The following is a 27220-nucleotide window of genomic DNA, read 5'->3' on the forward strand; positions in this document are numbered from 1 at the left end:
AATAAACACTCTAAAGTCAAATAATGCAGACTAATTTTTGAAAGGATTTTATGAGGCTTTTTTTTTAAGTGGCATGTATTCATGTAAGAAATATATGGCCAGGAAAAACACTTGTCACATGAATCAGATGAACTGAGTTCCATGCCTCGGGGCAGAGGGGGGATTCTAGTGGACTGGCATAAACTCTCATCTCCATATTTGAATGCAAGGTGGAGGGTGAAGACAAGAGAATGAAGTCTCCTGTAGCTTCAGGATGGGGTTGCTCAGAGTAGTGACAGAGAAAGGTCGGAGAGAAGCTGCTTTAAACATGGTGGAAGCTGAGAAGCAGCTCACAACATAGGTTGTCTTCTAGACATGTGCCATAACACAAGCATGTCGAGGTATGTGTGTGTGTGTGTGTGTGTGTGTGTGTGTGTGTGTGTGTGAGAGAGAGAGAGAGAGACAGACAGACAGACAGACAGACAGACAGACAGACAGACAGACACAGATGGACAGACGGATGGATAGACAGAGGGACAGACAGAGACAGAGACAGAGACAAAGACAGAGACACAGAGACAGAGACACAGAGACACAGAGACAGAGACAGAGACACAGAGACACAGAAACAGAGACAGAGACAGAGACAGAGAGACGAGAGAGAGAATTAAAACGAATTTAAAGGTAAAATCCATCAAAAGATACCGAGAAAAAGAAAATAGAAATTCTAATCAGTACATCCTCTTTCAACCCCAAAGGAAAAGACAATTGTATTATTTTTGCTGGATGCTTCTCTGGACAACTTTTCTTAAATATTTTAACTTAAATAGATCACCATATGTAACATGTTATTACAAACTTCATTCACTGTATAATACCATGCTCCAGGCTCCTGCCTGAACTGAGGAAGGGCACGCTCCGGAGAACCCTGCTGTGGGCTCAGGTGTTTACTCTCCTTACACGGAAGCAGACTCAGACTTGCCCTCTGCTTTAGTTTCCCAGGACTTAACCTTACAGTGCAGGATATGACCTAGTCAGGTGCCTAGATTTCCAAGAGTGGACAAGGACATCTCATCATCTTGGCCAGCATCTAGCCTAGAGCGTCCTCTATTGGTTCTTCTTCTTGCTTGCTGCTAGCGCCCTTAGTTTCAGCATGGCAGGGATGGCGCTCTACAGAGAAGCTCGGTTTCAAGGTCTTTATGTTATAGCTCGCCACTGTGCTATGTTATGTTCATAGCTCCCCACTGTGCCCACCACATGAATATCATCACAGGCATTGCGGTGACAGTATTTCAGACCTCAAATTCATGCCTGGCAGAGTGAGTGTCACGTGTGTTTGCTTAGTGAAACAGGCAATTCACCTGTTTCGGAGTACAGGTTATGTACCTCTTATGTCCTGAAAAACAGAGCTGCTCTCACTGACTCTTCCTGCTCCACCCCAGGGTGCCATCCCCAGTGAGGCAAACTTTTGCCCATCGACTGGTCAGCACTCATTGATTAGTCGGGTTAATGTAACCAAGGATAGTGAAACTCTTCAACTAGGACTATAGAGCCCTGTCTTAGCACATATGAGCCCAAATGGAATCCCCGGATCCTTAAATCTTATTTAAGAGATAAAGTAAATCTCTGTCAAAATCTGATTAAACACATGGAGGGAAATCTTACTATGTAACCTTCGAGCTGGTAATTGAAAATTTACATTTTAATATAATCACAAACTTGATATAAATTATGGTTCTTACTCCATTCTAACTTCTTATTCTAAAAGTATAAAAGAAAAGAGAAAGACGTGATTTAAAAAAAGGCTTTTGAATCTTTTGAAAGATTTAAACTACAAAAAATTCAATGAAAAAAATTACTTCAGGAGAAAAGAATGTATTATCTGGGATAATATTTAATGTTCTTAGGCAGAAACGGTTTCGGGTAAACACTCAAACGGGCTTAAGAAAAAAATTTTAACCATTCATCAATACTAAGAATTAAAACCAGGACAATGAAAAAAAAGTAATGTTCAACTCACTGTCCCCTAAAACAATTATCGTTTAACAAATTATGCCAGATTACTAAGTAATAACAATAATAAGGATTATAGTTCTGGGCTGGATAGATGGTTCAGGAGTTAGTGCAATGGTGCATTTTTTTCCATAGGAAAAAGTTAGTTTCTACTCACATTAGGATGACTCATCTCTACCTGACTTTAGTCCCAAGGGACCTGATGCCCTCTCTGGGCTCTGTGTACAATTTTACTTATGTGTACTTGCCCCCACTGCAGGCACACACAGACACAAAATTAGAGATAATAAAATAAACATTTGCCTTTAATACTTATCATTCTAAGGTCAACAGAATACTGCTAAGCTATGTGGTCTTATATTTTTACTCAGTTCATATAATTAGTAAAGACAAATCACATTTTTAAACATTTTACTAAAAGAAGATGCCCGCATATTACTCGGTATTCTTTGCTCGCATGCCTCCCTTTCTTTAAGCCTAAGAAGCTAATAGTTCCAAGTTCAAGAATATATGTGATGATTGCTCCCACACTCCTTGTTCAGACTATATTTATATGAAATCATTGGGAAGTCTTGAGTCTATATTTCAGGAAAGATTTACAGGTGCCCTCAAAATTACTGGATACACTAATAACTCGCCATGCTCTGTAATCAACATGTATATGTAATCAACATGAACTGACTGAAGATTTATGTTGGGGAATATAAACAATAAAAAGGAATGTAATTGCACAGCTTGGCTAGATTAGTCATGTTTTTCAGAGTCTAAATTAAAATCTTTTCAAATATTTTGGACCATCCTAAAATTTAGTCTATTCCTCAGTATCTCTCTCCCTTTCCTCTCCTCCATTTATCTCTCCCACCTCCCTTTCCCTCAGTCTCTGACCTGAGATGATGAACTCTTTCAAGGTATGATTAGATGGTACCAAGTGGAACCTGCCTGGTAAACTCAACAGATACCATTAACTTGTACCAGCAGTAAAGGAGAATGGAAAAGTGTCCACACAGGCCTGGATAATCCAGAGAAAATCCTGTCTATGCATACAGAGACAACATCAGCATGAACACTTCTATAAGAACTCCTCATTTAAACATGGTCATTATTAGGTTGGGAGAAGTTCATACCCAAGTACCCTTGTTTGGCAAAAAAAGAAAAAAGACAACATAAGAAATGTACAACTCGAGTCTGGAACAAGATCCTTTCAGTTTCCTTCTGTGCCAGAAGCGAACCCCGTGCCACAGCTCTCTGTGCCTGGATCCTGCCAGGAGAGAGCTGATCTTCCAAGAGTGCTGACACACAGACTTAGAGGAGGATCAAGCCACTGTCAAGACGGCAAGACCACCTAACACCAGAGATAACCAGATGGCGAGAGGCAAGTTCAAGAACGAAAGCAACAGAAACCAAGGCCACTTGGCATCATTAGAACGCACTTCTCCCACCACATCAAGACCTAGATACCCCAACACATCGGAAAAGCAAAACTCTGATTTAAAATCACATCTCATGATGATGATAGAGGACTTTTAGAAGGACATAAAGAACTCCCTTAAAGAAATACAGGACAACACAGGTAAAAAGGTGGGTGGATGGGAGAGCACTCTCATAGAAGCAGGGGGAGAGGGAATGGGATACGGGGTTTCTAGAGGGGAAACCGTGAAATGGGATAACATTTGAAATGTAAATAAAAAATCCAATAAAAGAAAAAATGTTTAAAACAAAGAAAAAAAGAAAAAAAGAAATGTACAGCTCTTAACAGGTTAAAGTTTATATATGACAGGTGTGTGTCAGGCAGTCTATAAACTTCCTATCACTCAGAAACAAGTGTACCAAATAATAACATTGTTTAAAAAGCATTGAGCATTTTTAAAAGATCTATTTCTTTTATTTATATGAGTACACTGTAGCTGTCTTCAGACACACCAGAAGAGGGCCTCAGATCCCATTACAGATGATTGTGAGTCACCATGTGGTTGCTGGGAATTGAACTCAGGACCTCTGGAAGAGCAATCAGTGCTCTTAACCACTGAGCCATCTCTCCAACCCCAACATTAATCATTTTAAACCTAATAATCATCTTTGACCATTAAAGAAGGAATAAAGATTGCTTTGGCTGGAGTGAAATACCAAAGCCACTTCCCAGAGAGAGAGCCAGACTTTCCCATTGCAGATATCTCCATCAGAAGCACACTAGAGATGATATCATCTGAAGGATGCAAAGCCATCATTATCTACAGTATGCAACTTCAATTTCTAGCTATTGTGAGACAAAACTCTTCTGGGGAGACACTACACTTGCCTCCCTGCCTAGATCTGGAATCCATTACAGCTGAAGTACAGATAACAACAAAGTCCAATTTGGTGCACCAATGAGTTTTATTAGGGTTGCTTATAGGAATATGGGTGAAGGGTTACTTAACAGGGAGAGAAATAACTTCCTGGTTGTATTGCCATAGCTCAGCCCAGCATGGATGTCAGCTCGTAAAGCTGGGCATCTGGAGCACACTGCACAGCCTGCAGACATCTCAACAGGCTGGGGAACGTTCTTTCCAAGGTACTTGGTTTGTCTGAGCCTTTTCCAAGCAGCTCAGCTGGTTTCCACTTCTTCTGGGGAACCGATCTGGTCTCACAGTCTTCATTTTGGCTTGTCTTCTTCCATGGTTTGGCTATGTTTGGCCCAGGGAGAGGTGCTATAAGAGGTGTGGCCTTGTTGCAGTAGGTGGGTCACTGTGGGTGTGGGATTAAAACCCTCACTCTAGCTCCCTGGAAGTCAGTCTTCCATTAGCAGCCATCAGATGAAGATGTAGAACTCTCAGCTCCTCCAGCACCGTGTCTGCCTGGATGCTGCCATGCTTCCTGCCTTGATAATAATGGATTGAACCTCTGAACCTGTAAGCCAGCCCCAGTTAAATCTTGTCTTTTATAAGACTTGCCTTGATCATGGCATCTGTTCATGGCAGTAAAACCCTAAGACACCTTCTTTACCCTAGCTTGCAGGGACCTAATGAATTTGGTCAGTTTCAAGGACTTCCTGGAACTTTAGTTTTATCTTCCTGCTTACAGACTTTTGTGCTTTACAGTGAGTTAATTTCTGTTTTAAAAGTGTACCTCAATGTGTTAAAATGTTAGCATTCTCCAGAACCACTCACTACCCAAGAAGTTCTGTATAGAATAGATTGAAATTTAAAGATTAAAAAAAACGTTGTGTGACTCTATCATAACACTGACTGATAGTTTTATTCCGATTTATACTCAGAATACTGCTATCTTTTTTTTCTTTAAAATGGTCAGAGAAGCCATTGCAGTATAACAAGCAAGAACTGAGGCATTGCTTGTTTTATTAATTCTTTGAGAATTTCATATAGTATATTTTGACCATTTTCACCCCAATCCTTCCCAGATCCACCACCCTTTCCTCATTCCCAACTTTGTGTTCCCTTTTACTTTCCGTTTAACTGATTGATGACCCCAGTTTATGCTGTTAGGTATACTTTTAGGTGTGGCTCTGACTACAGGAGAGTGGCCACACCTTTGAAAAACAACAACAATAACAATAACAACAACAATAACAATAACAACAACAATAACAATAACAACAACAATAACAATAACAACAACTGCCCCTCCTCAAGCAGCTATCAACTAAGATTTTTATTTCATGGAAATCCAAGAAATCTTTAAACTCTCATCTTCAAAAACTTTGAAAATCTGTATTTGAATGTGTTGCGTCCTCTCTCCTCACTTACTTACTTACTTATTTTTTTTACTTACTGACTTTCTTATTTCTTAAGAATGTCATGTTCTCTGGTATATATGAGGCTGCTTCCTGTTACCTTGTCATTTGAAGCCTACAAACCAATCACAGGCAGCATTTCATGCAGCCCCTGCATCAGAATGTGCTTATAGCACTTTGAACTCTTCTTTCTGTGATTTTCATGCTTGACCATCCTGTGTTTATCTGCTTGCCTTCTTATCCCCTTTTTTTCTTCCCGGGTTAAAGGTTATTTATTGTGAGGCAGCCTACATGCATGCTGGGAACCAAACTCAGATCATCTGCAAGAGAGCTGGTTCTTGAACCGCAGACACATTGCTCCAGTTCCATAATTACATATTTACCCAAGAATGACTATTCAGAGGTCAAGATGTAATTTAGCAGTGTCGTGCCAATTTTACTAACTGTAAAGATTCCCTCCCCAACAAATACAGGGTCATAATACACAGTCCAGGATGGCCTTGAATTTAGTGATCCTGCCTCAGATTCTAAGGTTACAGGGACATATCACTAAATAGAGCTAGAAAATATTAATAATGACAATGTACCAACTCATAAATGTTGAGGACCGTTTGCTCCTTAGCAAACAGGTGTGAAATCGTTTTGGTTGATTTTTCATTAAATCCAAACTAGGAATATGTAACTTTTCTCCTACAAATTAAATTGCTTTATTACAAATTGTATTGTCTGATTTTCTTACCAGCCTGCTTTAAGGATATCCACGTGTTCAATATGCTCGCTCGAAGTTTGGCCTACACCAAATGGTTGTTTAATCCAAATATCTGAGCAGCAAACTCAGCTGATCCTTCAGGAGAAAGAATAGTTAAACAGCTATCATACCTTTATGGAGGCATGGCTCTTGCCCAGAAACTCTCAGGCAGTCATGGAGATGGACATGTTGGTGTCAGCAAGAGGGTACTTGATGACTCTCCTGTCATTGGTTCCTCGTCTTCTGTTACCGTTTCTAGTCGTAGAAGTAGCTATGCGTCTATTCTGCCTGAAGTTGGTGCTTGGCAATACCAAATCCTAATTTTAGGAATTAGAGAAATTTGAATGTATAGATTTTTAATAAAACAGAAAACATAATAAAACTGCAAATAAAATCATACAGCAACTGGCTGGTTTTGTGTGTCAACTTGACACAAGCTGGAGTTATCACAGAGAAAGCAGCCTCCCTTGAGGAAATGCCTCCATGAGGTCCAGCTGTAAGGCATTTTCTTCATTAGTAACCAAGTTGGGGAGGACCCCTTGAGGGTGGTACCATGTCTGGGCTGGTAGTCTTGTGTTCTATAAGAAAGCAGACTGAGCAAGCCAGGGCAAGCAAGCCAGTAACATCTCTCCATGGCCTCTGCATCAGCTCCTGCTTCCTGACCTGCTTGAGTTCCAGTCCTGACTTTCTTTGGTGAAGAACAGCAATGGGGAAGTGTGAGCTGAATAAACCCTTTCCTCCCCAACTTGCTTCTTGGTCATGACGTTTTGCACAGGAATAAAAACCCTGACTAAGAAAGCCACTATTCAGAAATCAATAATTAAAAATATAGTATGCATGTGTATACATGTTTGTAGAAGTGTATGTTACAGAAAACTTGTGAATCCAGGTACCTCGGTATCTGCTATCCTATTCCCAGATATTTTATCCTAGGTATATGCTCAGGAGTGAGGGAGATCTTTAATAAGGACACCGATCTCTGTATGAAGAGTCCACCTTCTACCCTAGAGGATTCTCACAAAGTCCTTCTCTCTCTGATACTATCACATTGGAAGTAGTTTTGTAGGGTATAGGAGATGACTATCTTTTGAGTGTACATGTGTATATGCACATTTCTGTGCATTTGTGTGCTTGTGTTCATTCCATCCATGCACATTTATGCACACAGAACTGTCAGATGACAGCTTTGGCTATCAGCCCTCACTTAAATCTTGTTTGAGACGGCTTCTCTAGTATATTACTGTACACCCGAAACGAGCTAACCCTTGAGCTCCTACCTAACCACAGGAGCAGTAGAACCACATATGACTAGGTAGGGCTACCTGGTCCTCCTTTGATGTGGGTTCTGGGAATCCAAACTGAGTCTTTTACCCAGTAAACCATTTCCTCAATCCAGGAGTTACATTTTCATTTTTGAGTTTGAGCAGATCACTGACATTCAGGCCCCACCATTTTCCCTGGCTCTGTTGGAGAGTATTGCAAAACCCAACTTATTTTCAGAAATATTTATTTGGTAATTGCTCTGCTTCCTTAAGGAAAGCACATCCTTACTTGGTGACTGGATTCTACCTTTTTTTCTATGGTCCACAAAGCTCTTCTACTTAAGAGAAAATGGGTAAATTATAGCTGTATTAAATTAAATTAGAATTCACCACTTCCCAGTTCTGTCATCAGGTCCGTTCGGCCATATTGGCAGCTTTACCACCAGACTTAGAGTGCTGTCCTATCTCCTTATGAATAAAATCATTTCCTAAGTGTTAGGCAAGAATGTTCCTCTTTTCCTCAGCTCAACCATGAAATCAAAAGCTTCTTTCCTGCCTTGACTGAATTTCAATCATTCTACAGAATCAATTGCATGTGTCTGTTTTGTGAAAGACTTGACTGAGCAAGCAATTATAGTAGAATTATTTCTTAATGAAGAACAAACCCTCCCCTTGCTCTTTATATTTTAAATGAAGAATATGGGAATTCTCCCAACGGTGACACTCATAAACATGGATGTTTTATTCATCAGCTTCTCTGTTCTTTTAAAATGTATTCTCGCTCACTCCAAGTGATAGAGTTAACTTTTTAATTCTCTTCTTTTGAGAGCACGTATTTGTCCTTTTTTTTTTTGTCTGAGAAGCATTCGATTTAACAGGCTTTAACTGTGTGTGTGCATATATCCACACATATATGTACATATTTGCATTTTTGTACAAGACAAATGGGGAGGATCGCACAGCCCATTAAGCGCGCAGTTGAATGCAGTCCTCATGTCGAAGGAGTCATTGCCATTTGCTTCTGATGCACTTAAGAAAACTGCAGTTTGGGCAAAGTCCACTAAGTTCTCTGTTCATTTTCTTAAAAAAAAAAAAAGTAAAAGAAAGCAATTTTTCTTCATAGAAGCAGGGGGAGGGGAGAAGGGAGGGGTGGGGGAGGAAGGGGATAACATTTGAAATGTAAATACATACAATATCCAATAGAAAAAGGAATTGTTCGTGATTATAATTTGTGATTTTAAGAACAAACAAAATGGAGTCCGTATAGCCTGCTGGAATTTGATTTTTCAAACACCAAGCTTGAGGCCTGGAGCCATAGATAGCTTGGCAAAGTACTGATATAGCATGCATGAAGCCCTGGATTTAGGCTCTAATACTACATAAAATGGGGTGCTGGTAAATGTCTGTAACGTCAGCACTCTGGAAATGAAGACATTGATCAGGATTTAGTTCAAAATCACAGGCAGCCTGGGCCACATGAGATCCTGTCTTAGTAAAGAAATAAATTTCTGGTTTTGAAGATGTGCAGTCTTTAAGTTAATACAATTCTTTTCACGTCACATTCTAGAAAAAACAATTTTCAGTGTAAAAGACAGAAGGAAGTGCTGGGGGTCGGGGGTACAGGGAAAAAAACCTACAGTGTGTACAAAAAGGAAAGATGAAAGATTACTGTAGTAATAGGAGCTTTTGGGACCTGATTTATGCAGAAAGGATAAAACACTTACACCCATGATCCCATGATGAAATTTTCCTAGAACTAAGTGCACATGTGCACACACACACACATACACATGTTCACAGTTAAGAGTGATGGATGCTACTCATGTCAGTATGCTAATGTGATGCTCCATAGTAGGTGTGGTCAGTATGATCGCTAAGTGAACTGGAATATTCACAGCATCTTGTTATTCATCCATATACACCAAGCTATGATCAACTCAAAACTCTAGGCAAAGTAAAAAAAAAAAAAAAAAAAAAAAAAAAAAAAAAAAAAAAAACTAGAAAAGGCTTTGTATATGGATTCCCTAGTCTCAGAGAGAAGCAAACAGTAGTCCTGAATGAGTGCAGTAGATTTCTGTCAGTGCTATAGGAATCACACAGAGAGATGAGATACGCTCTACATCCTATGTCATTTCCACTTGGCTACATGACAACTTGGGTTGACGATATGTTCATGGTTTGCACAAATGACTGTATTATGTCTCATTATGGACCATAAATACCAATCAACCTAATCACAAAAGGGCTGTTTCAGTGTTCATGTGGCTATTTAATCAGAATTATGCAGACAAAGATGAATAATTTTATGTTAATTATCATGTTTACTACTGTGGAGAAGAGAAACACATCTCTCATGTTGCCTTAAATGAGCCTTATCTAAAATTTTGACTTCACAATAGAGATTACAGAGGTAGATACCAGAGAGAGAGAGAGAGAGAGAGAGAGAGAGAGAGAGAGAGAGAGAGAGAGGTAGAGAGAGAGAGGACAGAGCAGAGAGGGGTAGAGTAAGGATGAACTGAGATGGCATAAGGGGGAGCCGAGAGTTGGAGTCAAGCTTGTCCAGGTTTGAATTCTGCAAATTTTCAGACCTCTGGAAGCTAAAGTCTAGGAGAAATTTTGTCACTTGTAAAATAAAAGGTCAGTGATCCTGCCTTTCAATTTTGGAAGAAAGACACTGCAGGTACATTTAGTTGGCTTGGTTTTGGTTCTCTTGTTGACATATGCACTAAACAATGAATAGAGCGGGCTCAGTACTATTTCCATAACATGCATTTAGTACCTACCTGTCATGTGGAGCCACACCTCTTCCTCTGTGACCCCCTGCACCTACTCAAATCCCTGGTCCTCCCTATTCTATTTCCAGGTCTTGTTAGCTTCTGTGTAAAAGAGAGAACGTATGGTTCTGATTTTATCTTCCTGTGCCCAGCTAATTTCACTTAACAGAGTGTCCTCCAGACCCATCCATTTTGCTGCAATTGGCAGTATTTTGGGGTTTTTATAACCACTGAAATTAATATAATACTTATATTTTGATAAGTATACATGTATACTTATCAAAAATAACTGGCCAATGAGAGTGTGGAAAAAGGTTCATGGCCTTAGTCATCAGCGGAATGCAAACTAGAATGCTAAAATGCCATGTTCTTGGGGTTGGGGATTTAGCTCAGTGGTAGAGTGCTTGCCTAGCAAGCGCAAGGCCCTGGGTTCGGTCCCCAGCTCCGAAAAAAAGAAAAAAAATGCCATGTTCTTGCAGTTAAATGGGCTATTATTAAAATAAGGACATAACGACAGCAAATGTAAGGCTTTGTAGAGGTGATAACTCACACCCCGTTGTTGAAAATGCTATGAGGTTCAGGTTGTACAGCATATACAGTGGTACATCAGGAATGTAAAGAATCTTGTATGTATGTATGATCCATGTACACTGACAAATCCCTCCAGTTAATGTGAGTCATACATATTTCCAGGATGAAATGTGGGTCCACAGGGATAACTTGGATTTTATAAACATTTGCTCCTCCTTCTGAGAGCCCAAGTTGAGTTCTTATCCCCCATATACCACACTAGGCAGTTCACAATTTCCTGTAAGTCCAGGTCCAGGAAATCGGGCCCTACCTTCTGGCCTCTGAAGGCAGCTGCACTCAAGTACACAGAGATACAGACACACGAACATAATAAAACACAGTTATTTAAAAAAATTAAGTATAATAAATTTAAAGTAATATTTTAAAACTATTTAAAAATATTTTATTATAAAAAGATAAAATGTTCACAGTCCCTGTTCTCCACATTTCTGCTTTCCTTTTCTTACTGTTTCCTTTCTACTAAAAACACTTGCTTCTGGCATTTCTTTTAGTACTCTTACCAGGGTCCTGTGGGGCATACATTGGTTTTGATTTGTTTGAAATGTGTTCATTTTTTCAATTTAATACTAGTTTGAACCAATGAGGAATAATCTTTATATTTCTCTTTACTTCATACATAGATTTCATTTAAGGTTTAATCGTTTATTGAAATAAGAACACATCACTTTCTTTGTGTGTCCTTCCATCAAGATTTTGCTAAAACTTTTTACTTTAGTTAGAAGTTCTATTGCTGCGATGTAACACCATGACCGAAAAGCAATTTGGGGAGCAAGGGGTTCATTTGGCTTACAATTCCATATCATAGTCTATCATTGAAGAAAGCCAGGATAGGAACTCAAGCAGGGACAGAACCTGAAGGAAAGAGCTAAGGCAGAGACCATGCAATGATACTGCTTATTGGAGTGCTCAACCTTTCTTTGTTTCTTTCTTGTATTTATTTTTTATTTTACTTATTTACTTTACATCCTTCTCACTGCCCCCTTCTGGTCACTCCCTTCCTCAATCCTTCCCCCATCCTTCCTCCCCTTCTCCTCTGAGCAGGTGACCCCAACCCCTGGGAATTCTCCAACCCTGACACTTCAAGTCTTTGCAAGGCTAGGTGCTTACTCTCCTTCAGAAGCCAGACAAGGCAGTCCAGCTAGAACATATCCCATGTACAGGCAACAACTTTTTGGATAACCGCTGTTCCAGTTGACCAAGCTGCACGTCTGCTACAGCCTGTGTATGTTCTTTAGTTGGTAGTTCAGACTCAGAGAGCCCAAGAGTCCAGATTAGTTGACTCTATTGGTCTTCCTGTGTTGTTCCTACCCACTTCAGGGCCAGCAACTCTTCTGCCTATTCTTCCATAAGAGTCCCTGTGCTCCAACCACTGTTTGGCTGTGGGTATCTATATCTCTCTGAGTCAGCTGCTGGGTAGTCTCTCAGAGAATAAGTTGTTCCTATCTGCAAGCAAATTAGAGTGTGATTAATAGTGTTAGGGATTGGTGCTTACCCAAGTTAGGCCAGTTATTGGCTAGCCATTCCCTCAGTCTCTGCTCCATTCCCTGTGCCTGCATTCCTTGTAGACAGGATAAATTTGGGATTGAAAGTTTCATGGGTGGGTTGTCTCTATCACTCTTCTGAGGTTCCTGCCTGGCAACCACCAGCCCAGGGATAGCACCAACCACAATGGGTTGAGCCCTTCCCATCAATTACCAATTAAGAAAATTCCTTACAGGCTTGCCTACAGCCAGGTTTTATGGAGGCATTTTCTTAATTGAGCCTCCGTCCTCTCAGATGACTTTAGCTCTTATCAAGTTGACATAAAACTAGCAAGAACATTCACAATCACACCTTATCCATTCTACAATTTGAAAACTCTAAGAAACAGATGAAAAATAAAATGTTGACTTTGCTGCTACTGATAGTGACTTAGATCTACTTCAAAAATGGGTCTTCTAATCTCCTTATGACTGCATAACGGGAAAGGTATGCACTAATAATATTTACCAATCAGTTATGATGGTGTCTTTATCAAGTCTTCATATATTAAGAACTGGAGACTCATGTCCCATATCTACCTCTCGAGGACAAATTCAGGGCATCGAAGGTTGCAACGATCTGGAAATCTGAGAGCCCAAAATAGGCAGTCAAGAAAGGTCTGAGTTGTACATACAAACAATTCCAGAAACTCACGACCAGAGATCATCCTGCTTCTTTACAAGTATAGATAGAAAAGAGCTCAGTTCCTTCCAGAGCAGTCACAGTACCACAGACATCAACAAAACATATGTGAGGAACAGAACTCAAGACCTGCATATGTTCTCCCCTTTCATATCCATGCCTGGGCAAGTAATCTATGGTGTGTGGGATTCTCTGGGAGAAGTTCTGAGGTTAGTCTCTTCTAAACAATATTAATTAGAAAACCAAAGGACTATGTTATTAACACATGGCATGAGTTCATGAAGAGATTCTTACTTTTGAAAGTTTTGAACTGCTCTGAGAGACTGTTTTCAAAAGTTAGAACCAGTATCAGCAGACTGTCATGTGCTTTGATTAATTCCCAGCCTTGCTTCTCTATAACTGAGCAAACTTGTCTATTCAACATGGACTTTCTACTATCCTCCTTTATGCCTGCACAAGGGGAAAGATTTGCACCAATATAGATTTCTTACTTTCTTTGCTCAGGTTCTGGTAATCACCTATTGTGACTTTTGTTGCTTCTCCTAGTATAATGGTTCTTACAAGGATCCTCCTCCTCCTCCTCCTCCTCCTCCTCCTCCTCCTCCTCCTCCTCCTCCTCCTCCTCCTCTTCTTCTTCTTCTTCTTCCTCTTCTTCTTCTTCTTCCTCTTCTTCTTCTTCTTCATCATTGTGATCACTACTGTAATTATTGTGCATGTGATATTTGTTCGTGAGTTTATGTGCCAGAGTCTACATGTGAAAATCAGAGGACAACTTTTTGTCATGAATTCTCTCCACACTCTTCTTGTAAAAGAAGCAGTTTGACATGCTGAGCCTTTTGATCAGCCAAGTGCTGTACTTTTGAAGATATTACCCACCAGTCACAGAAGCTCATGCGGGAAACAGAAGAAACACAAGGTCCCATGACTAATGGCCAAGCTCTTTGGCTCTTTTAACTTCCTTAGTTATTGAGTATCTGAGGTCTTTCCATTTGAAAGAATGGTTTCCCAGTTGCTTCTAGCTTAACTGTCATTTTTAACAGCACAAAATTCCTGGTTGGATAGAAGCTGGATAACTGATGTTTATCTCATCAGTTGCATAACAACCCACTCTGAAACTGGTGGCTTAGAAAAATCATTTATTAGATCAGCATCAATGGAGATGGTACAGTCATCAAAGTACTTGTATTGTAGATATGAAAACATGCTCATAATTCTATGCTAGCACAGTGGAAGTGGGCATATACCTGGGCCTCGTTGGTCAGCCACCCTAGCCTGGCAGATGATGTCTATGACAGTGAGAAGGCCTGTGCCACAAAACATGGTAGATGAAACTTGAGAAACAATATCTAAGGATAAGCCCTGCTGCCTGGTCCAAACACAATTGAGGGAGAAAGGGTCTATTTTCAAGTAATAGTCCATTATGTGGGGAAGTCAAGGCAGCAAGAATTTAAAATGACTAAACACATGCACAGGGTCAAGAACAGAGATGAATGAACACATGTGTGCTTGTACTCAGATCTCGTTCTTCCCTCTTACTCAGTTAAGGACTTCCTGCATAGGGAATGATACAACCCACAATGGGCTGCATTTCCCCACACCAGCTAATTTCATTAAGACAATCCGAATATATGTACCTATACGCCAACCCAAAGTGCACAATTGTTCATTATAATTCTTCTCCCAACTGATTGTACATTATATTAATTTGACAATGAATGCTAGCCTTTGAAAAGCAAACAAATGTCAAGATTATGCAAACTGGCTTAATTGGTAGTGTTGGGTAGCCTGCATGAAACGCTGGATTCATAAGGTAGGCATGGTGACATGTGTTGGAAGCAGAGGAAAGAAGATAGAAGTTCAACATGATCCTCAAACATAATTCATTTAAGGTCAGTGAGGCATATATGAAACCTTGCAACCGATAACCTAGTTATCATCATCATCGTAAATAGTAAGCCAAAGCAATATTATTATACTGGCTTCAAGTTTCCTTATGTCATATTGGCCAATGTATATTACATGATCAATGCTACCATTAACATAGCAGAGAGTGACATGATGTAGCATAGCACAGTGATGACCCACAAGGACATAAATACAAGGAGAAAAGACTCATCAATGAGAATTACTATGATAATCTCGCACTGTGCATTGAAGATCCTAATACAATAGCAATATCTAATGTGAACTTAATGTTACAAACCCTGGAAAGTTCTTTATATTGAGTCTCCTTTGAATACCAAAGCAAACCCATAAAGGAGTTAACCTTAAATGATGAGGAAGAAGCTCAGAGATGACCAATACAGTGTTCAGAAACACAGGTAATGCCAGAACACAGAATAAGTTCTGGCTAACGAAGTCCCTGTTTTTATTTTTTTTTAATTTTTCAAAAGTAATTTTTAAATTTTTTTATTAAATTATTTTATTTATTTACATGCCAAATGTTTCCCCACCTCCCAGAGTTCTTCATCCCATGCCCCCCCTTTGCCTCTGTGAGGGTGATCCTCTGCCCACCCTTACCTTACTACCACCACTCCCTCTCCCCCAGATCTCCCTTTTCTAGGTCATCAAGTATCTACAGGATACTTGTCCCACAGCCCCTGTTTTTAATACCGTGTAAAATGTTTCCCTGTATCTAAAACATCAAAATATTCTGGGTCTTGATTTGTTTTCTTTAAAAGTAAAGATTTTGTTTTCATCATTCAGGACCAAAAGAAGAGATTTTTCTGTATTGCATTTTTGTGTGGAATACCTGTAAACCCACTAATTACTTTCATAACTAGTGCTTATGATTCAATAGATATTCATCGCAACCAAATTTCAGGGTAGTGAGGCAAACACCAAATGTGAGGTCACAGAGGTTGGGGTTCATCAGCCCTCCTGCTATTAAGAAGATGTATGAATTTTAGCATTTGAACCATTATTATTGAACCAGCATTTAGCATTATTCCCCCCGTTGGGAGCTCTATTTCCTCATTTGTAAAAGAATAATGTCCATCCTACAAGATTATCATGAGATTACATGTAGAGTTTGAAACACACACACATCTTTTTTCGCTATAAAGCATTATAAGAACACAACCTGAGGAGTTAGGAAAAGGGAATTGGTATTGTCTTTGTGCCTATTTGTGTAACTGTTCCTCTTTTGTTTAAAATCTCTTCTGGTGGCTACTGCAATTACCTAAGAGAATGATAGATTACTGTAGCTGGAATGAGTTTCCTACTTTCTAGCTAGAAAATCATAATAAATACTTAATGTATCATCTTGATAACTTTTTATTCACCTTTATTCTCTCTGAATTTTTACAAAATTTACCCCTCACAGTTCCTGAACTATTTCACAGTTTTTCTTCCATTAGACCTGGAGAAGAACAGCCTCCTTTCTTATTTGTTTTTTCAAACAATCACTATCAATTAGATCCATCAGTATTTTGACTCACTTTCACTTTTGAAAGATTTTGGTCTGTTTCTCAGGCAGGTTACTACTTCTTTTCCACCTCATCTCTTCCTATTTATCCATTAAAACACCGTAAATAACTTCAGAGCCTGCCTTGAGTATGGCCCTACATATCACTGTCAAAGTATTTCTGTTGATAGTGTATTTCTCTGAGCCACTGCCAAAGCCACGAGAGCCCTTTAAGAATGACTTGATTCTTTGTGACAGCATCTAGCCTCTCAACTCAGAATCCAAAGTATTTTATGAAGCCTGATAAGCATCCACTTGGCTTGATAAATCTTTATGGAATGCTCACCACCTACAGGTCACTGTGCCAGAGGAGCAGGCCCAAATCCTAGCCTTCAAGAGACTTTTAAAGTCTGACAGGAAAGAAAAGATGCTGTCACAAAACGCTCTAACAAGCAGAGGAAGGTGAACTTGGAAGACACTGGGTTTGTGAGCTAATATACTGAAGATCTGTGCAGTCCAGTTGAGCTCACCAAGTGCTAGCTATAACTTTGTTCTCTGTTTGCCTACAACACTTATGCCAGTTATCTTTCAGCAGGAATTAAACCAAGCACCACCCCATCATCTGGGGTTTCATCAAATCTCTTCATTTTGTTTTCCTTTGACTGTTACCTCCTTGCCAGAAAATTATATTGTTTCTACAGAATTCTGTCCAGATACAAACCTGTATGATGTTTTCAATCTATCCAATGGTGTTTCATTTGTTTTACTGATAGAATCATAGCTACATACCTTTATTTTCCCGAGGGAAGTAGGGTTCTCACTTTTTATTTCTTAAGAGTATGGGTTAGCTTTTGATTATATGAAGTTTTTAATCAGTTATCTAAACTGACACAGGGCAAGTTCAGTTCATCATCTGTCACCATTACCACTTTGGTTTATTTAAATGAGCACTGGTGTTAATGCACTATTCTCATTCTATTTCATTTTAGTACTTTTCTTTGGGGGAGCCTGGGGGAGCTCAGTATAGCTGCTTTCTTAGGTTGGAATTTTTCCTCCTAGAAAGAGAAGAGAAGTTCAGGAGTGTCTCAAAGCCCATAAGAAATGTAAAAGGTAAATAGCCTTGTTGGGCACCAATGAGAGGAGAAGCCCTTCATCCTACCAATGCTCAAGGCCCCAATGTAGGGGAATGTCAGGGTGGGAAGGCAGGAAGGCGTGCATGGGTGGATGAGGGAACACCCTCATAGAAGAAGGGGAGGGAGGATGGGATAGGGGATTTATGAATGGGAAATCTGGAAAGGGGATAACATTTGAAATGTAAATTTAAAAATATTGAGAGAGAGAGAGAGAGAGAGAGAGAGAGAGAGAGAGAGAGAGAGGCTGGAGAGATGGCTCAGTGGTTAAGAGCACTGACTGCTCTTTCAGAGGCTCACGCAACCATCTGTAATGGGATCCGATGCCCCCTTCTTGTGTCTAAAGACAGCAACAGTGTACTCACATACATAAAATAAATAAAAATTTTTTTAAAAAAAGAAATGTAAAACGTGCACAAGACTCCCAGCACTGACAGGACTCATGAGGGCCCTTCCTAGAGATTATATATGCAATAAGCACTGCTCCAAGGAAGGAGAGTCTTCGATAGAGCTGCCTGCAAAGTTCACAGGAAACTCACATAATGCAGTTTCATCAGTTATTGGAGAAGCTTTTCAGTAGTACAGCTGACAGTGTTACCTTTCGTTAGCCCCAGTAATCTTGGTTCACTAAGATGATTTGGATGGAATAATCTGCTTGATCTGTTTGTCATACCTGTGGTGGATAGGTATTTCTGTGCCACTCCTCCATAAAATAACATAACAAATGATATTTTTATTGCTTCTTTCACCCTTGATTGTTAACTGAGTGTGGAGGATCCTTTAATTTCAGCTTAAAGATAAATTCCCATGAAAAGTTTTCCTAGTTTCTCAGAAGATGTTAAAACTTCCTCTTCCTTGATTATGAATGTATATTTTTGTTGTTATACATTCATCTTGTCATAATCCAGTCCTCTTCAGTATCCTTTAGCCCATTCGTGCTTGATCTAAACATCACTCCCTGGCCCATGTTCTAACATGCAGATCTGGTCACCCTGTGGTAGATGTGTCTCCACTTATGGCTACTTAACTTCTAGAGTCAGGGAAACGGTGATTATATGGTTTTAATTCCATAGCTATGCTTTCAGTGGTTTGCTTCCCCTAACCTGCATGCATATATAGAACCTTTATTTTTATAAAGAACCTTTATTAAACTCTCAAAAACACTGAATGTGATTTCTGTTTCTTGTCAGACCCTCAGAGTGACGTAACTAGTGGCTGGCTTGGACTATGGCACATAGAATTGCATTAGCTAGTGACTGAGTTGTAGAATTGCTGCTATATAATAATCATGTAAATATATAATATGGAAGTATTTCCTCTATAAAAAGATATTTTAAGAATCACATAATTGGGCTCAGGTAGTAAGCCCAATTAGGAGACTTACCAAGCATATGAGAAGCCCTGGGTTTGAGCCCCAGAACCACATAAACCAGGAATGATAACACAGATTTGTAGCACTAGTATTAGCTAGCAATTGAATTTGAAGCCAACCTGGAATGTACAAAACCCTCCCTCAAAGATGTAAGCTATCCTCACCTGGGCCATATCAGTAGTCCAATATCCTCCCACACCCTAGAGCCTGCATGCCTTCTAGGAGACCCACAGTAACCAAAGACACAGGTGAGAATATCAACCAAATACCCATGCCAGCTGGGATACCCACAGAGCCCAGCTGATCAGGACCTACCTTTCCGGCCGAGCTCCACCTTCCTTCGGTCTGCTTCTCTACCCAGGCCAGATCATCTGGACCAATACCCTCACACATCCTGCTACTGTCTGCCTCCCAGGCGGTCTGCAATAACCAGAAAAATAAACTGCCTGCTTCCCAGGAGGTCCAAGGTAACCAGGGACACAGGAATCCTGCTCTAACTAAAGGCAAAGAAGGCCCATCCTACCAAGAGACAGCATTGCCTGCCTCTAAGGAGACTGGCTCTAACCCATGTCACAGACCTCTACCTGCTTCCAAGGAGGCCAGCTCCATATAGAGACACCCAGGCCAGTTAACACCAGAGATAACCAGATGGTAAGAGGCAAGCACAAGAACATAAACAACAGAACCTAATGCATTTCTACACAATCAGAACCCAGTTCTCTCACCACAGCAAAGCCTGAAAAGCAAGATAATGACCTAAAATCCCATCTCCTAAAGATAATAGAGGCCTTTAAGTAACTCCCTTCAAGAAATACGGGAAAACACAGGCAAACAGGTAGAAGCTCTTAAGGAAGAAACAAATAAATGCCTTAAAGAAATACAGGAAAATACAATCAATTTTGAACATCTATGCCCAAATGCAAGGGCACCCACATTTGTAAAAGAAACTTCACTAAAGCACAAAACACACATTGAAATTCACACAATGATAAAGAGAGACTTCAAAACCCCACTCTCACCAATAGACAGGCCATTGAAGCAGAAACTAAACAGAGACACAATAAAAGTAAGAGAAATTAGCAATCAAGTGGATTTAACAGATATCTACAGAACATTTCACCCTAAAACAAGAGAATATACCTGCTTCTCAGCACCTCATGAAACCTTCTCCAAAATTGACTGTATAATTGGACACAAAACAAGCCTCAACATAGAAGACCGAGACAATCCCATGCATTCTATCAGATCACCATAGACAACAGCTGGACTTCAATAACAACAAAAGCAACAGAAAGCCCACACACTCATGGAAACTGAAGAACTCTCTGCTCAATGATAACTTTGTCAGGGAAGAAATAAAGAAAGAAATCAAAGACTTTATAGAATTCAATGAAAATGAAGACTTATCACAGCAAACTTACAGGACACAATGAAAGCAGTGTTAAGAGTAAAATTCATAGCACTAAGTGCCTTCAAAAAGAAATTGGAGAGATCCAATACAAGCAAACCTAATAGCACTCATGAAAGTTCTAGAAAAGAAAGAAGCAAACTCACACAAGAGGAGCAGGAAATAATTAAGCTCAGGGCTGAAATCAACCAGTTAGACACAAATAGAATGATAAAAGGAATCAACAAAACCAAGAGCTGGTTCTTTGAGAAAATCAATAAGATAGATAAACCCCTAGCCAAACTAACTAAAGGGCACAAGACAATATTAAAATTAACAAAATCTGAAATAAAAAAGGAGGCATAGCAACAGAAACTGAGGAAATTCAAAAATCACTAGGACCTACTATAAAAAAACTATACTCTACAAATTGGAAAATCTAGATAAAATGAATGATTTTCTAGATAGATGCTATGTACCAAAGTTAAAGCAAGAGCAGATAAACTATCTAAACAGTTCCATAACCCCTAAGAAAATAGAAATAGCCATAAAAATCTCCCAACAACAACAGCAACAACAACAAAAAAAAGCCCACGGCCAGATGATTTTGGTGTAGAATTCTACCAGACCTTCAATGAAAAACCTTCAAAGAAAAACTAATGCCAATACTTCTCAAACTATTTCACAAAAATAGAAACAGAAGGAACACTATCTAATTCATTCTATGAAGCCACAGTTACTCTGATACCTAAACCACACAAAGACCCAACAAAGAAAGAGAAGTTCAAGCCAATTTCACTTAAGAATATCAATGTAAAAACACTCAAAAAAAATTCTCACAAACCAAATACAACAACACATCAAAACTATCATTCATCACAGTCAAGTAGGCTTCATCCCAGGGATGCAGGGATGGTTAAGTATATGAAAATCCATCAGCAAAACACAGTGTATAAAGAAACTCCAGAAAAAAAGTCACGCAATCACTTCATTAGGTGCCGAAAAGTCTTAGACAAAATACAACACACCTTCATAATATAATGAAAGCAATATATAGCAAAACAACAACCTACATCAAATTAAATGAATAGAAACTACAATCAATACCACTAAAATCTGGAACAAGACAAAGTTGCCCACTCTCTCCCTGTCTATTCAATATAGTACTCAAATTTCTAGGTAGAGCAATTAAACAACAAAAGGAGATCAAGGGAAAACAAATTGGAAAGGAAGAAGTCGAAGTACTACTATTTACATATGAAATGATAGTGTACCTAACCAACACCAAAATTCCACCAGAAAACTATTACAGTTGATAAACAACTTCAGCAAAGTGGCTGAATTTAAAAATAACAAATCATTGCCCTTCCTTTGTACAAATGATGAACATGGTGAGAAAGAAATTACAGTAAAAATACCCTTCACAATAGCCAAGAGTAGTATAAATTATCTTGGTGTAACTTTTACCAAGCAAGTGAAAAATCTGTATGACAAAATCTTCAAATCCTGAACAAAAAAATTGCGGAAGACCTCAGAAAGAGGGAAAGACCAATTCATGCTCATGAATTGGTAGGATTAAGGTAGTGAAAATGAACATCTTACCAAAAGCAATCTACAGATTTGATGCAATCCTCATCAAAATTCTAGCAGAATTCTTCACAGATGTGGGAAGAGCAATTCTCGACTTCATATGGAAAAACAAAAAACCCAGGTAGCCAAAACAATAAAAGATCTTATGGGGGAATCATCATCCTGGACCTCAAGCTATACTACAAAACAATAGTGATAAAATTTATATGATATTGGTACACAGATAAGTCAACCAATGGAGCAGAATTGAACACCCAGAACTAAACCCACACACCTATGAACACTTGACTTTTGACAAAGCCAAAAACATACAGTGGACAAAAGAAAGCATCTTCAACAAATGATGTTAGCCTAATGTATGGTCTCTATGTTGAAAAATGAAAATAGATCCATGTTTATCATCTTACATAAAGCAAGTCTGAGGATGAAGGAACTCAATACAAAACCAGATACATTGAATCTAATAGAAGAGAAAGTGGGAAAGAGCCTCGAACTCATTGGCACACGGAAAATTTCCTGAACAAAATACAAATTAAGTTCTAATATCAGCAATTGACAAATGGGACCTCATGAAACTGAAAAGCTTCAGTCAATAGGACATATCAGCAACCTACAGATTGGGGGGGGGGGTCTTCATTATCCCTATATCTGACAGATGGTTAATATCCAAAATATATAAAGAACTCAATCAGTTAACCTCCAAAAATCCAAATAACCCAAAATGGGGTACAGAGCTAAACAGAGAATTCACAACAAAAGAATCTCGAATGACAAAGAAGCACTTAAAGAAATGCTCAAAGTCCTTTGTCATCAGGAAAATAGAAATCAAAATGATCATGAGATTCAACCTCACAGCAATCCGAATGGCTAACATCAAAAACTCAAGTGACAGAATATATGGTAAGGATGTGGAAAAAAGAGGAACACTCCTCCATTGCTGGTGGGATTGCAAACTGGTACAACTACCCTGGAAATCAATCTGACAGTTTCCCAGAAATTTGGAAATAGCTATATCACTCTTGGGCATGAACCCAAAAGATACCTTAGCATACCACAAGGACATATGATCCACTTATTTGTAATAGCCAGAAGCTGGAAACAGCCCAGGTGTCCCTCCGACGAAGAATGAATAGAGAAAATGTGGTTCATTTACACAACAGAACAGTATTCAGCTATTAAAAATGAGAACATCATGAATTTTGCAGACAAATGGGTGGAACTTTCTAGAAAATATCATCCTGAGTGAGGTAACCCAGAACCAAAATGACATGCATGGTATGTACTCAATGATAAGTGTTTATTAGCCAAAAAGTACAGAATACCTAGGATATAACCCACAGAAGTTAAGAAGTGTAACAAGCAGAAGATCCCAAGTGAGGATGCTTGAATCCCAGTTAGAAGGGGGAAGGATCTAATCACAGGAGGCAGAGAAAGGGAGGGACCTGGATGGAAGAAGGAGGTGGGAGGGGAAAAGCGCAGAACAGGATGAGGATTGGGGTAAGGGACCAGGAGAGAAGTCCAGAGGACCAAGAAAATGAATGGAGATAAGCGACGTGGGGGCAGAGGAAGGAAGCCTCTGGAAAGTACCAGAGACCCAGGAGGTGAGAGACTCTAAGGATTCAATAGGCATGACATTAGCCAAAATTCCCAACATTGTGGAGAGTCCACGTCAGTCAGATAGACAGAGCTTTAAGCAGAGGGACAACAAAAAAGCCCAAGGCCAGATAAATGTCCTGTCTAAAAGAACTGCAGGGAGAAAAATGGAGAAGAGACTGAAGAAAAGGCAGTCCAGTGACCAGACCAACTTGGGATCTAGTTCATGGGGGGTGGGGGGCACCAATATCTGACACTATTACTGATGATAGGATGGGCTTACAGACAGGGTGTGAAAGGCCCTACCAGCATCCGAGTTACACATAAGCAGATACTTACAGCCAACCATTGGACTGAAATCAGAGACCATGTAATTGATTAAGGGAATGATTGAAGAGTCTGGAGGAGAGGGTGACCCCATAGGAAGATCAGCAGTCTCAACTAACCCAGACCCCAGGGAGCTCACAGAGACTGAGCCACCAATGAGGAGCATTCATGGACTTGTCTGAGGCCCTGGCACATATACAGATATAGCAGAGGTCTTCCTGGTCAGATAGATAGATATAGATAGATGATATAGATATAGATATAGATAGAGATAGAGATAGAGATAGAGATAGAGATAGAGATAGATAGATAGATAGATAGATATATGTATGTGTGTGTTATGTGTGTGTGCCATTATATATATATATATATATATATATATATATATATATATATATATATATATATATAGAGAGAGAGAGAGAGAGAGAGAGAGAAGCCTGAAGTTTTCTAAGTAAATAAATGAGTTCATAAATTTAGGTTGCTTCATTCTTAGAGTCAAAATTCAAAACAAAATGTTGGACAATGACTCATGAATCTGACCTCAAACTTACTTTTTTAAAAGTAAATCTGATCTAGAAATCATTTTAAAATAAAATTGTCCTATTTTCTGACCTGGTTGGAGCTTCTCAATAAATACATCAAAGACTAGGTCAAGGTGTGAAGTTTGTTCTTAGGGAAAAAGAATATGAACTAGCATACATAGACATGTTAATTCATGGCATGGGAAGGGGGCTGAACTGTGTACGAAGCCTGTTGTATTAAATTGTAGTTGAGGATGGAGAGTTGGCTCAGCTGTCAACAGAACTTGATGCTCATGCAGAGGAACCATGAGTTCCTAGCACTCATGGCGTGGCTTATGCAACTTCAGTTCAAGGACACCCAACTCCTCATCTGCTCCTAAGGGCACTATGCACACATTTATACACTCACATACATAAAATAAATCTAATAGAATTGGTCATCCGTTGGTGCAATGCTTTAAATTTGTTTTCTTAAGTTATCTTTTCTCAAAGCATGATGAAAACTCAAAAGTCTTACCCATGGCTCAACGAATAAATTCCAACTAATAATTCCCTGTATGGTAGGGCCAACTTTAATCCCAACAGTCAGAATATAGAAACAGGAAAATCTCTGATTTTGCTACCAGTCCAGCAGACATATCCAGTTCCAAAGCCTCTGTTTCTAAAAAGTTCAATAAATACTGCTCAAAATAAATAAATAAAAGGTCTCCAAGTGCTTACCAGCCAACCTTTCATATCAGAGTAAGAGGGCAGTATCATGACCAGAGACACCCCTTTACATTCTTACCTCTACTATTTTGAGGAACTGATTCACCTACCAAGTGTTCACTCATAATATGTCTTATATCTTATTAAAATGACATATAAATTAGTTCATATCCATTAAATTTCGAGAACCATGCCTGAGAGTACAAAGTAGGTTTTGCATAATAACAATCCTTCTTATTGGGTTGACAATTAAAATCAGAGCATTGTTTATTCATTACAATAAATTATAAACATATATAATATAAATTATATAAAAAGTAGCTTTTACTATTCTCAGTTCCTCTTTACTCATAGCTTACTCGATGTGGAAAACAAAAATAATTGAGTAGTTATTGTCCTTACCCAAGAGTGTGGTCATCATTCTAGCTTCTGTTTTCTGATTAGATTCTCCAGGGGCTGGACCCTGTACTTGTATCCCTTGAGGACATGCATACATGCAGCTACATCAGCATAGGAGTGGTCATAGATTTACAAAATGTTGGAATGAACTATTTTTGGAATATATCTGCCTCTGAAACATATATTGACTTATAAGAATTTCCTAACTCGTGTCCCTAGTAAAACCACTGATACACTAAGTCATACTTGGGTGGAATCCTTCATTTTGTTTATATTACATTGACTATATATATACATATACATATAATATACATATACATATGTATTGTCATATATACATATATATTGGCAACATACTCAATAGTCACTGAAGCTGAGCCTGGAAAGTCATTATTGACAAAGTATGAAGCTGATTCTTGGTCTCACAAGGAAATTTAGGGAACTGTATAATGAATACTGCAGACCTCTATCTAAGGGAAAAGGAATGAGAGTGCTTGTTGAATAGACATATACACCTCTCCACTACAGAAGCTATCTGTCATTCAGGTTATTGTCACACTAGTGCACATGTCTGCTGTATGTGTACAATGAACAAAATGTACAACTCAGCAACTCCAGGGCATCTTTCAACAAAAACACAATTATTGGACACTGGAATGAAGCTAGAATGCCCACAGATAGTGATATGTGCCTCTGATGAATGATGTATGAGTGGTTGCTAACCACATCATAGCTCTGAAGCTATTATATAGATATTTCCCCTCAATTGAAATTTTATCGTGGAGGGAGGTTCTTTAATGCTCAGAAAGTAAGGGAAACATACAAGTTTCAGGAAACTCCTGAAACTACAAGATTCACATTGCTCCTCCCCCAAGGTTGTACAAACATTAACAACTGGTAGGGATGGAAGATTCATCAAGTCTACCAAGTTGTTTGCAAATCATACAGGGAGCTCCCAGCATTCAGCTTTTGTGAGTCATAACCCATGCTGGAATGAGCTTTCTTGGATGTGTCTGCCTTTGGTACATCTATTCTCCTGTAAGTAATACCTCACTCCTACCCCTGTAAGCAACTCTGGTAAAACCACTGATACACTAAGCCATACTTGGGTGAAATCCTTCCATTTGTTTTGAATTGATATCCTCTCGAGAATGAATAGGTGTTTGCCATCACCTCTCACAAAGCATCAAACACAAGCATATCACTCATGTAATTCGTGAGTTGGAATGACTGACCATGTCTAAACTGTTGATACCCACCCATAGCTGGGTATCTAGAAGTTGTATCTGGAGAGACAAGCTACAAATATAAGAATTGCCTTCATAAAACAGAGAACCAAGAAAAAGGCTACTACAACAAGACTGAAGCTGTCATAAGAAAAGTACATTAATTGTTAAATAAGGAATAAACAGTGAGCCCACTAACAATTCAGGACCCAAAAGGCCTGCTTTATCCATGATAATGTTTGCTAATACTGTGAAAAATCAGCCAGATTTTAGTTCCCAGCATTATACCAAACATTAA

This window comes from Rattus norvegicus, chromosome 17, assembly GCF_021556685.1.
Source record: "Rattus norvegicus strain SHRSP/BbbUtx chromosome 17, alternate assembly SHRSP_T2T, whole genome shotgun sequence".
NCBI lineage: Eukaryota > Metazoa > Chordata > Mammalia > Rodentia > Muridae > Rattus > Rattus norvegicus.